This window comes from Oncorhynchus keta, chromosome 6 (genome assembly GCF_023373465.1).
Source record: "Oncorhynchus keta strain PuntledgeMale-10-30-2019 chromosome 6, Oket_V2, whole genome shotgun sequence".
Taxonomy (NCBI): domain Eukaryota; kingdom Metazoa; phylum Chordata; class Actinopteri; order Salmoniformes; family Salmonidae; genus Oncorhynchus; species Oncorhynchus keta.
The window spans coordinates 36,915,177-36,932,159 of NC_068426.1; the positions used below are offsets into that span (position 1 = coordinate 36,915,177).

General features: G+C 46.3%; 1 pseudogene; it reads right to left on the reverse strand.

The window, feature by feature from the left end:
* Window positions 1-7,110: 7,110 nt before the first annotated feature.
* LOC118385469 (nuclear factor 7, brain-like) lies at window positions 7,111-16,683 on the reverse strand (annotated as a pseudogene).
* Between the last annotated feature and the right edge of the window lie 300 nt (window positions 16,684-16,983).

Here is a 16,983-nt window from a genome sequence, read left to right on the forward strand (position 1 = left end):
CATTCCTCTCGCAAGGCATTCTGGGACTAGCAGTCAAAAAGCGTAATTCAACACAACCCAATACAATTACATATGCAAATAAATCTAAAGAAATATCTCAAATATCTCAGCTCAAAGAATAAACTTAAACATTAACTCTAACACATTAAAGTTACAATATCCTCCCCCGATGAACATTTGTGTTCATCTAGATCTCTAGGCAGTATATCAACTGAATAGGTCTCCTCAACAAAAGTCCCTGGAAACAGTTCTTCAATTACCTTCAGTGGGGTGGCTTTAGATCCAGCAAGTAGTCTCTTCGCCAACTGTTCCATAAACTGGTCACAAGTCTCTGCCTGTACTTCCATCTGCGTAACGTTGGGTGCTGGGTGTCACTTGCTCCAGAATGCATCACCTTCTCATGGTGGTACTGTATCAGCATTTCTGAGTATCTGTACTTATTGGGTAGAACCCATGGGTGCTGCTCTCTGAATGTGAAGTTGGACTGTTGCAGCCTTCCTCCTACACTGAGCAGTTCGTGTTCGTCCAGGAAAGGTTTCAGTTCTCTGATTTTACAGTCATTGTTTAGGCTTTTTCCTGCCTTCAGTAGTTTGATCCCCTGTCCGAAACTCTGTTGTTGTGTTACCTTAATCCAGTACCTTTCAAGCTCCAACACAGGTTCAGTGCTGTCTGTGCTGTTTGCTGCGAGTTGTACAGTAACTGGCAACTGGACTTGAGTTCTCTATTCACCTCATCCGGAACCTTGTTATCATCAGTCTCTTCGGACTGATTGGGTGATGTCAGAATTCTGGGTCCATTCCACCATAGCTCACTCTGTGTCAAGATTTGAACAGTTTGTCCTCTGGTAGGGAGGTCAGCTGGATTAGTTTTCCCTTCAATATGTGACCATGACTCTGGATTGGTCAAGGACTGGATCTCCGTCACTCTGTTCGCAACAAACTGTTTCCATTTCTGAGCTGAGCTGCTAATCCAATGCAGCACGATCATCGAGTCTGTCCACACTTTGATCTGTTTTTCTTCCATTTTCAGTGTGGTCATCAAGTTGTTTGCTAGTCTCGCTCCAATCACAGCTCCCATGAGCTCCAGGCGTGGCAGCGTCATTTTCTTAAGTGGGGCTACCCTGGACTTGGATGCGACTAGACTTGTTGTTTCCCTGTCTTGTGACTCAACTTGCAAGTAAGCTACTGCACTGTAAGCCCTTTCACTTGCATCACAGAACACGTGTAGTTTCAGGGTGTGGTTATTCTGTGGCCGCATGTCTGTTCGGTACCACCTTGGTATGATGAGCTGGTGTAACTGGGGTAGTTCTGACCACCACTGTTGCCATTCTCGTGTCAGATCAGGTGGTAATTCTTCGTCCCAGCTGAGTCCCCTCTCCCACATTTCCTGGAACATGCACTTGATCCTGATGGTGAAGGGAGTTAAGAAACCAAGAGGGTCGAAGATATGTGCAGACGACTGCAGAACACTTCTCTTTGTGTTTTCCTTTTGCCTTAGAATGCTCAGTAGTGTCCTGAGGTCAAACACAAAGTCATCAGTTTCCGGCCTCCATACTAAACCTAAAACCTTCAGCACTAATCCTTGTGTTTGTAACGTCAACGGGTGGTCTGTTGTCGTACTCTCCTCCCATTTTGTTTTCAATTCAGGAGAATTGGTCATCCATTTGCAGAGGTCCATGCCTGCAATCGACAGCATTCGCTTTGCAGTTGTTGTCACAAGGTAAGCCTGTTCAACATTGCGTGAACTTGCAATGAAGTCATCTACGTAGAGTGACTCTCTCAGTATCTCTACAACTTCTGGTTGTTCTGTTTCATATTGTTTCAGGTGCTTCCTGATTGTAGCTGCCAGCAAAAATGGACTTGGGGAAGCTCCAAATACCACTCTTTTCATCCTCAGCACACGCAGCTCTTCATTTTCTCCCTTGGTGGGCCAGTGAGCCATAGAAATCTCACGGCGTCTCTGTCTCTCTCTGCTAGGGATATCTGCAGGAAAGCTTTCTTGATGTCTGCCATGAATGCAATCTCATGTAGTCTGAACTTTATCAGAACGCTGAGCAGATCCTGATTCAGGTTCGGTCCTGTGAGTAGACAGTCATTGAGAGATGGACAGCCATCTTCATGGGACGAGGCATCAAACACCACTCAGTTTTGTTGTCACCTTATCTTCTCGGAGCACTGCATGGTGAGGTAAGTAGTATTTTACGTTGTCCTTGGGCACGTCCTCTGCCATATCTTGTTGTAAGTAGTCCTCTACTACTTCATTGTATCTGCTGTACAACGTCACATCCTTCTTCAGTCTTTTCTTCAGACATTCAAGCAGTTTCTTGGCGATTCTATAGTTGTCTTGGAGTTCTGGCATTTCTCGTTTCCATGGCAACTCCACATGGTATCACCCATCTTTGAAGGTGGTTGTTTCCTCAAACCTTTGTAGAGCCTCGTTTTCCTCTGAGTTCTGTGTTTTCTCACTTAGAATACCCAGAGACTCAAGCTCCCAGAATGCATGCAGTTGCTTGGAGACTAGTGTGTCTTCATCAAGTGGGATGAACATGCAGGTTGCCTCTGCGACACTTGACACGGACACGGGTCCCTGCACCGACCATCCAAAGGTGCTCTCTAAAGCAACTAGCGTCTCCGTCAGTCGCTCCACTCTGCCTGATACTATCTGCCAGTAGTAGTCTGCTCCTATCAGGACAGAGAGTTCAGGATCATTGTCATCTCCTGGAAAGTCTGCGAGCTGCAGTCCCCTTTTACTGAGCTCATGTTGAATCCGTTCACCAGGAACCTTCATCACAGCTGTGCACACTTGTGGGGTTTCAATTGCCTCCCTCTCTATTCTCTGCTGTTTGTCCCAGACATTCTCCAAGATGACTTTCACTGTGTTGCGTTGGGATGTTGCTGGGGCAGAGGAGGCAAACGTGTGAAGAGTGAGTGCCTCTTGTCTGATTACTGGTAGCTTCAAGCCCTTCACAAGGTTTTCATGTATGAAGCTTCTCTGACTGCCTCCATCTAGTAAGCAACGAGCCATCTTCCTGCCCGATGGGCCTTCTACCCATGCCTTTGCCGTTTGTAGAAACAGTGTTCTGTCCATCTGGTTTCATCTTCACTGAATGGGGAATAACTGAGGAAACAACAGCATCTACAGAAACAGTAGGGGTTGCACCTCACTCCTCTTACTGGTACACACCGCAATGTGATGTCTGCTTCCACATGTTGCACATGACACATCTTTGACTTTACAGAATTTTGCTATGTGTCTCTGTCCTAAACATACAAAGCATCTTCCCATATTCTTTAGTTTCTCTTTGCGTGTAGCAATATTGTAGTTGTAGGCTGGCTGTATGCAGTGCTGCAGCAGAGGGCATGTTGGGTCTTTTTGGTTTCATTTCATTGGAGAAGCATGACTTGTTCCATGGTTTGCTCTCTTTCTGTTGGTTGTATGATCTTGTCATTTGTAGCACTCTCTCTCCCTGCTCTGAACCTCTTTCTGTAGGAAATTGATAATCTCAGACACTTTCCATTCATCATCTACTCCCCTCTGACTACTATAGTCAAGAGCTATGTCCTCTGGAATCATCTGCAGTAAGATTGGGAATAGTAGGCTTCCATAGGATTCTGACACTAAACCCAGTGATTCCAAGCTCCTAATCTGAATTTCACATTCATCATATAGCTGCCTCAATGCATTTAGATCAGAGGATTTCTTCACAGGTGTGAGATTCAGCAGCTTTGACATATGAGCACTAATCACAAGGTCTTTCCTTCCAAATCTGCTCTTGAGTAGAGTGATTGCATTATCATAGTTACTGTCTGTTAACATCAGCCCTGCTACTGCCTTTGCAGCTGGTCCAGTGAGATATGTTTTCAGATAGATAAACTTCTCTTTTTTACACAGTGAATCATTTTTGTGAATAGCAGTCTCATACTGGCTCCAAAACTCCTGCCACATACTGACATCTCCATAGAATTTCTCAATAATCAACTTCGGAAGCCTTACTGATTGTCTCTGTGATATGTTTGAGTTAGCGTCACTCACCCTGGCTGGTAGTGGATTGACATCCGGTTTCTTCGTTATCACTCTTTGTGCACGACTCTTCAGCATGATAATGCGCTCTTTATAGTCCTCCGTGCATGCAATCTCTGCCTCCAATCCGTCCAATGGCGTTAACTGTTCAATTCCACGATCGAGTTCAAACAAACTGTCCTCCTTAGCTGATAACAATTCCAACAATGTACTCAAGTGATCGGTATCCGGATTTGACTTGGATATATCCACGTCAATCTGATTCAAAATCCGCGTTGTTGCGCCTCGAATGGTACCCCGCTTTCGTCTCATTCTTTCTGCTTCATGCCGACGTTCCTCCTCAGCCATTTCAGCCACTTCTTCGTCGCAGCTCATATCCCGGGTTTCGGTACCAAATTTTAGATTTGCTAACTTCTTAGTAATGACTCGGGACGTCGGTTTTTATATAAAAAAAAAAGAAGCTTATTTTAGTAAGAATACTTGTTTACGTTACATTTAACAACAATGGTTTTGGTACAGAGCAATGCAGGTAAGATGCTGTCGGAAAGTCAGCTACAAACACCTGCACATAATTGGCGCGTTATCACTCATTCCTCTCGCAAGGCATTCTGGGACTAGCAGTCAAAAAGCGTAATTCAACACAACCCAATACAATTACATATGCAAATAAATCTAAAGAAATATCTCAAATATCTCAGCTCAAAGAATAAACTTAAACATTAACTCTAACACATTAAAGTTACAACAAAGTTAAGGACACAAACATTTTGTCATTTGGGTGACCTATCTCTTTCAAATGGGGATGGAAGAAAACCCTGCTTGCTCTCAGGAGGGTTGGCCTCACCTGAAGTGCTGGCTGTTTGAAAATGTTCTTGTTATAACAATTAATTTCTCAAAAGCACCCGACCTTCAAGAAAAATCTAATGAACGTCTCAATATTCAGGTGGTATATGTCTACTAGTTGAAGACCCTTGCAATCATCTTACTCTACATGGGCAAAATATGATGCATTTATGAGTCCCCCTACCATCTCTGCCTAGCATGTACACAATACTAAAATGTTTTTTTTTTATGGATTCCTGGAGCATTTATTATCCAATGCTTATTTGTATGACTTATTCACGAATGTCTGCAAAAATACGCAGCCTCATATAATTCATTTTAAAAGAGAAAAGTAGGCAGATCAGATTCAAATTACGTGATTAAGCTGGGATAATAAAATACGTGATGGTTGTGTTGTTGCAGTAGTGTTATTGCTGACCAGCAGAGTAATTACCCTTTATTTTAGCCCTTAGTTAAGAATGAGATTTGTTCCACTGATCAGACTAATTCAATAAATAAGAAAATCTCCTGAAGACAAAATCTGACCACATTATTTCCGCCTGGTCCTAAAGGACACCGTTGCATTGTTTTTGTATCACATTCTCAATGAAAGTTGCGCCCCTGCTTTTTAGAGTTCTCTGTCGCCATTCAGTTTCACACTCATTTTGAGGGGCATTTTCTTTAGACATGCATTCAATCACCTTGATCCCTTACATAAGTATGTTTCCGATCTGGTCATGGGTGCACCTCAGACACGCTCAAGGTCCTAAACGATATCATAACTGCCATCGACAAAACATATGGGGTGGAAAGTTAGGCCTAACTTTTGAAAGTACCATGCTCAGATTCCTAATGATGTCTCAGATGTAATGTAACAAGACACACTGATTTGTCATTGGGGAAATGTAATTAGATGAACACAGACATATTTCTTTGTCCATTCTTAGTCATTTTGGTAATTTGTGTGGTATTAAAAAAGATTCTGCTAATATGTATAATGATGTAAAATTATATTCGATATTTATAGAAGGCTATTTTCACTCGGCCGTTCAAGTACGATGGTGGATTTCTGCAATGCTTTTACTACAAAGGTGATCTTTCCACCCCTACTCGTGTCCACGGTGGTCTGCAAACACACAACCTTCTGGCCTGCAGCCCTGTGCGCTATCAAGACTCCTGTGTGGCCATGTAATGCATATAGGACTAATAACATGTTTTAAAACGGCATGTCTAAGGCTCTGGCCTGTCCAAGAAGTGAGGGTAACAACCTGGTCTCAGAACATTTGATATTTTTCTGTACAGAAATACGAGACACTAAATTTAGTATGATATCTCACATTTTGTACGGTATGTATTCATTTGTGGATGTCCATCACCTATTTTGGGGCGGCAGCGTAGCCTAGTGGTTAGAGCGTTGGACTAGAAACCGGAAGGTTGCAAGTTCAAACCCCCGAGCTGACAAGGTACAAATCTGTCGTTCTGCCCCTGAACAGGCAGTTAACCCACTCTTCCTAGGCCGTCATTGAAAATAAGAATTTGTTCATAACTGACTTGCCTGGTTAAATAAAAGGTTAAATAAAAGGTCAAATAAAAATAAATTTAAAAATGTAGTATGTTATGAATTACAATTTATGTTATGAATTCTGGTTAGGTGGCTAACGTTAGCTAGCTGGTTAAGTTTAGGAGTTAGGTTAAAGGGTTAGGACTAAGGGAAGGGTTAGCTAACATCCTAAGGAGTTGCAAAGTAGATCAAAAGTAGTTGAAAAGTTGCTGAATGCTATAGTTGTCCGTGATGAGATTTAAAATCATAACCTCACGTTTACATCCACCCTATTTTCTTTTTGCCTTAATGTAACCATACCAACCATTATGTAACCAAACATAACATATCAAACGATTGTGTGTCCTGTTGCGTTGAGTCTGAGACCAGGCTGTGGTAAACGGTAGATATGTTGTCAGCTATTCACTGTGTTTTAATTATTATTCTGGGTATAGGGGAGGGTCACATTTCTTCAAGTGTTCAGGGGGGTTTATGTCAAATATACTTTGCTGAAGAGCAGCAGCTACAATCTTGCTACAGGTAGTGTGTGTGTGCATGCTCTTGTATACTCCATTGCCTAGAGAGACAGGAAACGTTCGAAGAGAACACGGACACCATCACAACCTTACTGGACAAGATGCACAAAGGGCTACTCTCAACAGCCCCACATCTACTACCCTCCGCCAGCAATGTTGTGCATCACACAAGGAAGTGCAAACAAAATTGCATGCTCTGCAAATCAAATCAAATTTTATTTGTCACACATGGTTAGCAGATGTTCATTCGATTGTCACAAAATGCTTGTGCTTCTAGTTCCGACCATGCAGTAATATCTAACAAGTAATCTAACAGAACGAATTGTGGACAAATAAGGCACAGGAAATCCAAATTTATGCAGACAAAAACATGCACAATTTCTACAACTTAGCTAAAGCTACGTATGAACCCAGAAGTTGCCATCCAGTTCTGGGCTAACAGGGTCGTCTATGATGACAGTAATTGTAAGGGGTGCGTGTTGGTGGCAGGGAAGTCAGGCGCAGGAGAACAAACTTTCTATAAATGGAGTTGTTCAATAAATGCTGATAAAAAAAACAAATGTACAAAATAACAAAAGTGAGTACAAAACCCATCGCACACCAACACAATACATGCACATCACATACAATCTCCGACAAGGACATGAGGGGAAACAGAGGGTTAAATACACATGTAATTGATGGGATTGTAATCAGGTGTGAAGATAAGACAAAACCAACAGAAAATGAAAAATGGATCAGTGATGGCTAGAAGGCCGGTGACGTCGACTGCCGAACACCGCCCGAACAAGGAGAGGGGCCGACTTCGGCGGAAGTTGTGACAGTCTCCCCCCCGATGCGCGGCTCCAGCTGGAAATCTCGCAGCATAGAAGGATCCAACACGGAACCCAGCATCTCTCCTCCGGACCGTACCCCTCCCAGTCCACGAGGTACTGAAGGCCCCTCACCCGACGTCACAAATCTAGTATGGAACGAAAAAAGTACACCGGGGCCCCCTCGATGTCCAGAGGGGACGGAAGAACCTCCCGTACCTCAGACTCACGGAGTGGGCAGCCGGCACCAGACTGAGGAGAGACACATGGAACGAGGGGTTAATCTGGGGGAAGCTGTAACCTGTAACATACCTCGTTCAATCTCCTCAGGACTTTAAATGACCCCACAAACCACGGACCCAGCTTCCGGCAGGGCAGGAGGAGGGGCTGGTTTCGATCCTCACTGCGGTGACGGTCTGCGCCCACTTTCTGGCGCAGTGCGGCGTGCTGAAGGTGGACATGGGTGGCCTTCCATGTATCCTCCGCGCACCAGAACCAGTCGTCCACTGCAGGAGCCTCGTCTGACTCTGATGCCAGGGAGCCAGAACCGGCTGATACCCCAGTACACACTGGAAGGGAGAAAGGTTAGTGGAGGAGTGGCGGAGCGGGTTCTGGGCCATCTCTGCCCAGGGCACGAACGCTGCCCACTCCCCCGGCCGGTCCTGTCAATAAGACCTACCCACATCCTGGTTAACTCTCTCCACCTGCCCGTTACTCTCGGGGTGAAAACCTGAGGTAAGGCCGACCGAGACCCCCAGACGTTCCATGAACGCCTTCCAGACCCTCAACGTGAACTGGGGCCCCCGATCAGACACTATATCCTCAGGCACCCCGTAGTGCCGGAAGACGTGTGTAAATAGAGCCTCCGCAGTCTGTAGGGCCGTGGGGAGACCGGGCAACGGGAGGAGATGACAGGACTTAGAAAAACGATCCACAACAACCAGGATCGTGGAGTTACCCTGTGAAGGAGGAAGATGGGTCAGGAAATCCACCGACAGGTGCGACCATGGCCATTGTGGAACGGGTAGGGGTTGTAACTTACCTCTGGGCAGGAGTCTAGGAGCCTTGCACTGGGCGCACACCGAGCAGGAGGAAACATAAACCTTCACGTCCTTAGCCAAAGTGGGCCACCAGTACTTCCCACTAAGACATCTTACCGTCCGACCGATACCAGGATGACCAGAGGAGCGTGACGTATGGGCCCAAATGGATCAGCCGGTCGCGGACAACAGACGGAACGTACAGACGCCCAGCCGGACACTGAAGGGGAGAGGGCTCTGTATGCAACGCCTGCTCAATGTCTGTGTCCAGCTCCCAGACTACAGGCGTCACCAAGCAAGAGACGAGGAGTATGGGAGTGGGATCCATGGGCCGCTCCTCTGTGTCATACAGCCGGGACAATGAGTCTGCCTTAACGTTCTGGGAGCCTGGTCTGTAGGAAAGGGTAAACACAAAACGGGTTAAAAACATGGCCCACCTTGCCCTGCGAGGGTTCAGTCTCCTCGCCACCCGGATGTACTCCAAATTGCGGTGGTCAGTCCAGATGAGAAAAGAGTGTCTAGCCCCCTCAAGCCGACAGCCAACAACTCGCGATCCCCCACGTCATAGTTTCGCTCCGCCGGACTGTGCTTCTTCGAGAAGAATGCACAAGGGCGGAGCTTCGGTGGCATACCTGAGCGCTGAGAGAGCACGGTTCCTATCCCAGCCTCAGATGCGTCCACCTCCACTATGAATGCCAAAGAGGGATCCAGATGGGCCAGCATGGGAGCCGAGGTAAACAAAGCCCTCAGGTGACTAAAAGCCCTGTCCGCCTCAGCTGTCCACTGCAAGCGCACCGGGTCCCCCTTCAGCAGTGAGGTAATGGGAGCTGCTACCTGACCAAAACCCCAGATAAACTTCCGGTAGTAGTTGGCAAACCCTAAGAATCGCTGCACCTCCTTTACCGTGGTGGGAGTCGGCTGCAATGCGGTCACTCTCCATCTCCACCCTTGACTTGGAAATATGATACCCTAGGAAGGAGACGGACTGTTGGAAGAACAGGCATTTCTCAGCCTTGACTTACAGGTCATGTTCCAACAGGCGACCAAGCACTTTGCGCACCTCGGCGGGTGTAGAGGAGTATATCAACATGTCATCGATATACACCACTACACCATGCCCGTGCAGGTCTCTGAAAATCTTGTCTACAAAAACTTGGACTGATGGCGCATTCGTCAACCTGTACGCCATGATGAGGTACTCGTCGTGCCCAGAGGTGGTACTGAAAGCCGTCTTCCACTCGTCTCCCTCCCGGATACACACCAGGTTGTAAGCGCTCCTGCGATCTAGTTTGGTGAAGAAGCTCCGTGCATTGACTCTATCGCTGTGGCTATGATCTGCAGCGGGTAACTATACCGCGCCGTGATCTGATTTAGACCCCGGTAGTCAATACACGGACTGCAAACCTCCCTTCTTCACAAAAAAGAAACTCGAGGAGACGGGTGAAGTGGAGGACCGGATGTACCCCTGACTCAGGGATTCGGAGACATATGTTTCCATAGCCTCCGTCTCCGCCTGTGAGAGGGGATCCACGTGCAGAGTCTACCAGGAGATCTATCGCACAATCGCCCAGTCGATGAGGTGGTAATTGAATCGCCTTCTTTTTGGAGAAGGCGAGAGCCAAATCGGCATATTCAAGGGGAATGCGCAAGGTGGAGACCTGGTCTGGACTCTCCACCGTAGTAGCACCAACGGAAATCCCTAAACACCTACCTGAGCACTCTTGCGACCACCCCGTGAGAGACCTCTGTGGCCAAGAAACAGTGGGGTTATGACAAGCTAACCAGGGTAGGCTCAGCACCACTGGAAACGTAGGAGAGTCAATAAGAAAGAGGCTAATTCTCGCCGTATAACCCCCCTGCGCCACCATGCCCAAAGGAGCGGTGACCTCCCTAATGAACCCTGACCCTAATGGTCGACTATCTAAGGAGTGAACGGGGAAAGGCACATCCACAGGAAAAATGGGGATCCCTACACTATGGGCTAAAGCTTTATCAATGAGATTCCCAGCTGCGCCTAAATCGACGAGCGCCTTATGCTGAGAATGCGTGGAAACCTCAGGAAAAAGTGACAGACACAAACATATGAGCAACAGAGGACTCTGGGTGAGGATGGTGCCAGCTCACCTGGGGTGACGCCAGAGCGCCCTGCCTGCTGTCTCGATTCCCAGAGGAACCCACCCGGCCCCGACCGGCAGTGTGACCTCTGCACGAGCGGGAACCCCCTCCGGTCTCCCTGCGCACCGCCCCTCCCAGCTCCATGGGTATCGGAAAGGGGGTGCGGGAGGATGGAACCACCAGACCCCAATCTGAACATCTGCGAGTAGCCAGCAGGTTGTCCAGCCGGATGGACAGGTCCACCAGCTGGTCAAACAAGAGGGTGGAGTCTCTGCAAGCCAGCTCCCGACAGACGTCCTCGCGTAGACTGCAGCGGTAATGATCAATCAGGGCCCTGTTGTTCCATCCCGCACTGGCTGCCAGGGTCCTAAACTCCAGGGTGAGTGGTCCAACGCCGCATCTCCCTCTCTCCATACGGCGTTGGCCCACTCCAGGGCTTTCCGGGTGAGGCACGAGACGAGGGCGGACACCCTCTCATGGTCTGATGGAGCTGGGTGGACCGTGGCCAGATAGAGATTTAGTTGGAGGAGGAAACCCTGGCAGTTGGCAGCACTCCTGTTGTACTCTTGTGGCAAGGAGAGACGGATCCCACTGGGTTCAGGCGGGAAAGGGGCGCTCAGGGGAAACCCCAGTTGTGCTGGTGGAGGCGCTGGAAAGACTCCCTGTCTCTCCCAGGGGTCCATTGTCTGGACAACGCAATCCATGGTGACGCCAAGATGGTGAAGCAAAGCTGCATGCTCCTGGACGCGCTCTTCCCCCTCAATGGCCGGGGTATCTTCTCCTGCTGACTCCATAGTTGTGGTCGGAGATTCTGTAAGGGGTGCGTGTTGGTGGCAGGGAAGTCAGGCGCAGGAGAACGAACTTGGTAAAAACAGAGTTGTTTAATAAATGATAAAACTCCAAAAACCAAAATAACAAAAGTGGGTACATAAACATCACATACAATCAAACAATCTCCGACAAGGACATGAGGGGAACAGAGCGTTAAATACACAACATGTAATTGATGGGATTGGAACCAGGTGTGAAGGAAGACAAGACAAAACCAATGGAAAATGAAAAATGGATCAGTGATGGCTAGAAGGCCGGTGACGTCAACCGCCAAACACCGCCCGAACAAGGAGAGGGACCGACTTCGCTGGAAGTCTTGACAGTAATTACTATAACACTAACTGGGTTTCTACTGTTCACTGTGTAACAAGGCCAGTTCATTTAACTGAGATTTTGTAAAGATTAGAATTTATTTTCAAGACATTATTTTGACCATACTGTAAATATATCAGAACTGTATAAGAGTGAAACTAAACTGTTAATTGGCTTACTGTATTTTATCTGTTGGCTTTCTGGCCGCTTCCTGTGTAGGGACTGTGTAGTTGTTCAAAAACATACATATGTTTTCTTTCTGAGCACAATACGTATAAAGTCTCGACTTAGGTTTCACTTCAGCAAAGTGATACAAGTCTTACTGTGATACTGTCACTGACAGAGAAACACATTCAAGGGAAGACAATTTACTTTAATATCCAACACTTGTAGTGGGTGGCTGCATGAACATAGTATACTGTATACACTTCAGTAAGCACATAGACCGATAGATGATCACTTTTTAGATTTAAACACATATGTAGTATTCTTCACAGGAGGTCACAATACACAGCCTGCCTAGACATAGGATACATTCTCCCTATGTGAACATGTCATGTTTTGAAAAATGCCTATCTAATGTTTCATATTGTATAAGGCCACTGGTTACACAATGGTGGAAACAATGGTGTTTGAACCAGGTGAAAAGACAAATAATTGTGACAGTGACAGTAATGGTGAACATATTGGTTTTCCTTGCGACAACAGCAGATACAGTGCCTTGCAAAAGTATTCGGCCCCCTTGAACTTTGCGACCTTTTGCCACATTTCAGGCTTCAAACATAAAGATATAAAACTGTATTTTTTTGTGAAGAATCAACAACAAGTGGGACACAATCATGAAGTGGAACGACATTTATTGGATATTTCAAACTTTTTTAACAAATCAAAAACAGAAAAATTGGGCGTGCAAAATGATTTGTTAAAAATGTTTGAAATATCCAATAAATGTCGTTCCACTTCATGATTGTGTCCCACTTGTTGTTGATTCTTCACAAAAGAATACAGTTTTATATCTTTAAGTTTGAAGCCTGAAATGGGGCAAAAGGTCGCAAAGTTCAAGGGGGCCGAATACTTTCGCAAGGCACTGTAGCATTGGCTTATATCATGAGTTAGAATTTAAGGTTGAAACTCAGTCTGTGTGATTCTGTGTGATTGACAGGAGAAATGATCAGAGGTACAGTTTTTTTTTTTACCACGCGACTCATAATGGAAGAGCCAAATAATGGATTGAGAAAGAGATTGAGAAAGAGTAGATATGAGACCGGGCCTCCACATCATAAAAAGAGACCTGACCCTCCTCATAATCCACAAACACCCCCACCTTCTGGGGCTTCTCTCTCTCAGGCAGGAGGGGAAAAAAAAGAAAAACGGAAACTTTCTGTCCAAAAATGCTGCAGAAAAATGTGTCCATGCTTTTGTTACGTCTAGGTTAGACTACTGCAATGATCTACCTTCCGGCTACCCGGATAAAGCATTACCTTGATACGCATTTCCAGTCTTCCGCCACATGGTCCAATATCCATCCTTAGGACTCGTTGTTAGGTATCCCTTCCTGTTTGTGGACTCTCTGACCACTCCTAAAACCCCAGTTAAGCCCATTCACCTGCACCTCATAGTAGAATCTCCCAGAGGAGAAGTCCTTATTTCCCAGGACACAAGCAGCTGGGTCAAACCTCTTTGTCAGGGAGACTATAACACGGGTTTCCCGGTCTCACTTGTTTCTTGTTCTGAGACCGTGTGAGACAGAAGTGAGCAGTATCAGGGTCCAGAGTCACATCCACAGCATTCTGCTGAATCCTCTTCAGCTCAGCATCACACAACTTCTTCACTTCACTCCACTCCACAGTGTCTCCTCCAGCTGAGACGCAGCTCTCTGCAGTTGCCCCACACCCAGACTGCTGTGAACCCTGATCTCAGACCAGTCCTTGACGGGAGAAAGACTGCAGAGGGATGGGGAGCTCTGGGGGAGGTGGGTGGGGACCTCACTACGTGAGAGCTGCTCCGGCATGTTTTAAAATGTCTACCGTACATCGTAAGGCCATTGTTTGCACAATAAGTTGGAAACAAATCAAATATCACAGTGACAGTATTGGTAAACATATTGGTTGTCCCTTTGTGACAACAGATCGGATTCCCCAAGTTAGACTTGGAGGTTGCAACTCAGTCTGTGTATTCGACAGGACATATGATCAGAGGGATAGAGTTTTGACCACGTTTGGAAAAATAAGGACTGAAGTATGGATAGAGTTTCTCAGTGAAGGTGCAGCCAGTGAAAGAGTAGATATGAGTCCGGGCCTCCACATCATAAAAGGAGACCTGACCCTCCTCATAATCCACAAACACCCCCACCTTCTGGGGCTTCTCTCTCAGGAAGAGGTGGACAGCAGAGTCTTCATTAGCGTTATACTCGTTCCCATTCCTCAGCACAACAGCCCAGTATAAATCAAGAGGGCTCAGAACAATGTCCCCCTTCCTGTTGCTGGACTCTCCGGCCATTCCTAAATCCCAGCTATCCCCTTTCACTTGTACCTCATAGTAGAATCTCCCCGAGGAGAAGCCCTCCTTTCCCAGCACACTGGAACACTGGGAAAACCTATTTGGGTTGTCACGGTGATTGTTTGGTGTGTTGGACTGTCTCACTTGTTTCCTGTCCTTAGACAGGATGAGATACCTGCTTGCTGTATCAGGGTCCAGAGTCACATCCACTGCATACAGCTGAATCATTCTCAGCTCAGCATCACACAACTTCTTCACTTCACTAATGAGTGTCTCCTCCAGCTGAGACACTGCTCTCCTCAGAGTGCCCACACCCTGATCACTGTGAACACTTATTTTAGACCAGTCCTTGGTGGGAGGAAGGCTGCAGAGGGATGCGGAGCTCTGGAGGAGGTGGAGGTGGTCCTCAGTGTGTGACAGCTGCTCCAGCTCAGTGCGCGTCTCCTCTGTAGCTCAGCGATTTCCTGCTCCAGCTCTTTAATGAGGCCTTCAGCCCGCCTCTCTGCTGCTTTCAGCTTCTCCTCGACCACCTCAATGAAATCAGCCTGGCTTATCTCAATGGAGCGCACCAGGGCAGTGAAGACCTGCACGCTGCCTGCTATCTCGCTCTCTGCGTCTCTCTTGCAGAGCGCTATTGAGTATTTGATGTCTTTAACCTTCTGCAGTTGCTTCTGGATCATCTGCTGCACTTGTACCTCCGTCTTTCCCAGCTGGGCTTTCTTCTTTCCATACTCTTCCTTTAGAGGGACGGTGTAGTGAGTCTTGTGGTCTGTTTTTATACACAAGACACAAACACACGTCTGGTCAGTCCTACAGAACATCTCCAGGAGTTTGTCATGCTCCTTACACACCCTGTCTTCCAGGTTCTCCACAGGGTCGATCAGCTTGTGTTTCTTCAGGGCTGGGGCGATCTGGTGAGCCTCCAGGTGAGTCTCACAGTAAGAGGCCAGACACACCAGGCAAGACTTTAGGGCCTTGTGCTTCGTCCCAGTGCAGACGTCACAGGCCACTCCTCTCAGCTCGGTAGGGCAATGGTCTGGGCCGCTGGTAGCTTTCACTTGAACTGACTTCCTGAACTGAGCAGCCATCTCAGAAATGAAAGTATTGACAAAGAGATCTGGTCTCCTATCAAATGATTTTTTACACATTGGACACTGGCACAGGTCAGTGGTATCCCAGTACTTTCTGATACAGGCCTTGCAGAAGTTGTGTCCACATGGAATGGCTACAGGTTCAGTGAACACATCCAGACAGATAGAGCACAGGAACTGCTCTTCGGACAGGAGACTGCTGGAGGATGCCATATCTAGACAGAGACCAAATGACAAATCATGGGACATGTAATAGAATGAGTCCACTCACAAGACATTATGTCGGTCATAGTGCATAAGCGTATGTAAAGTGTCTTTTGAAAGGCACAAACAAATACAATGAAGCTTCAACTCTATAGTGTAACGTCGTTCTTCGTTTGTCGAAAGAGAGTCGGACCGAAATGCAGCGTGGTGGTTACTCATGTCTTTAATGAAGAAAGCGATACATGAAATAACTATTACAAAATACAAAACAACAACACGGAACGTGAAACCTAATTACAGCCTATCTGGTGAAACTACACAGAGACAGGAACAATCACCCACGAAATACAAAGCGAAACCAGGCTACCTAAATATGGTTCCCAATCAGAGACAACGAGAATCACCTGACTGATTGCGAACCGCCTCAGGCAGCCAAGCCTATACAACACCCCTACTCAGCCGCAATCCCAAATACTACAAACTACAATACGAAAATACAATATATAAACCCATGTCACACCCTGGCCTGACCAAATATATAACGAAAACACAAAAGACAATGACCAAGGCGTGACATATAGTCATCAAGGGTGGCATTATGATACAATAACTTCCCAATTGTAATAGATATTTTACCATATTGCACAAAGAAAACGGGTGAAGACATAAACACTAGTTAACCAGTTCTTCATCTGTATATCTGCAATATTTACCTTACTTTAACTGGGGCTGCTTTCTCAGCTCTTTCTGTTTGTCAAATAAGGCCTGGAGATTGTATGCGGTTATTAAAAAAAAGATTTGTGAAGAGAACGCAAGACTGTGCTTACGTGTACAATACACACTCCGTCTCTTAAATTTCACTTCAGCACAGTGAAACTAACATGCTCCTCCCCATCTGATACTGTCAAGCAGTTTTTCTGCACTTCCTGGTAGACTTAACCCTTTACATGGCTAGACTCTCTTTGACAAGCTAGTTTAACCAGTCAAATGTAACTAAATGTCATCAAATGTAATCCAAGTCATCTCCAAAGTAGTTATTCATCACGAGAGGACCATAAACATGAACTAGTAATGCTAGTAACTAGTAACTCAAAGAAAGGTTCAAATCTCAGGTTTCTAGTGTAAATAGTTATAAGATCGCTGAAACGTTGTCACTTTTGA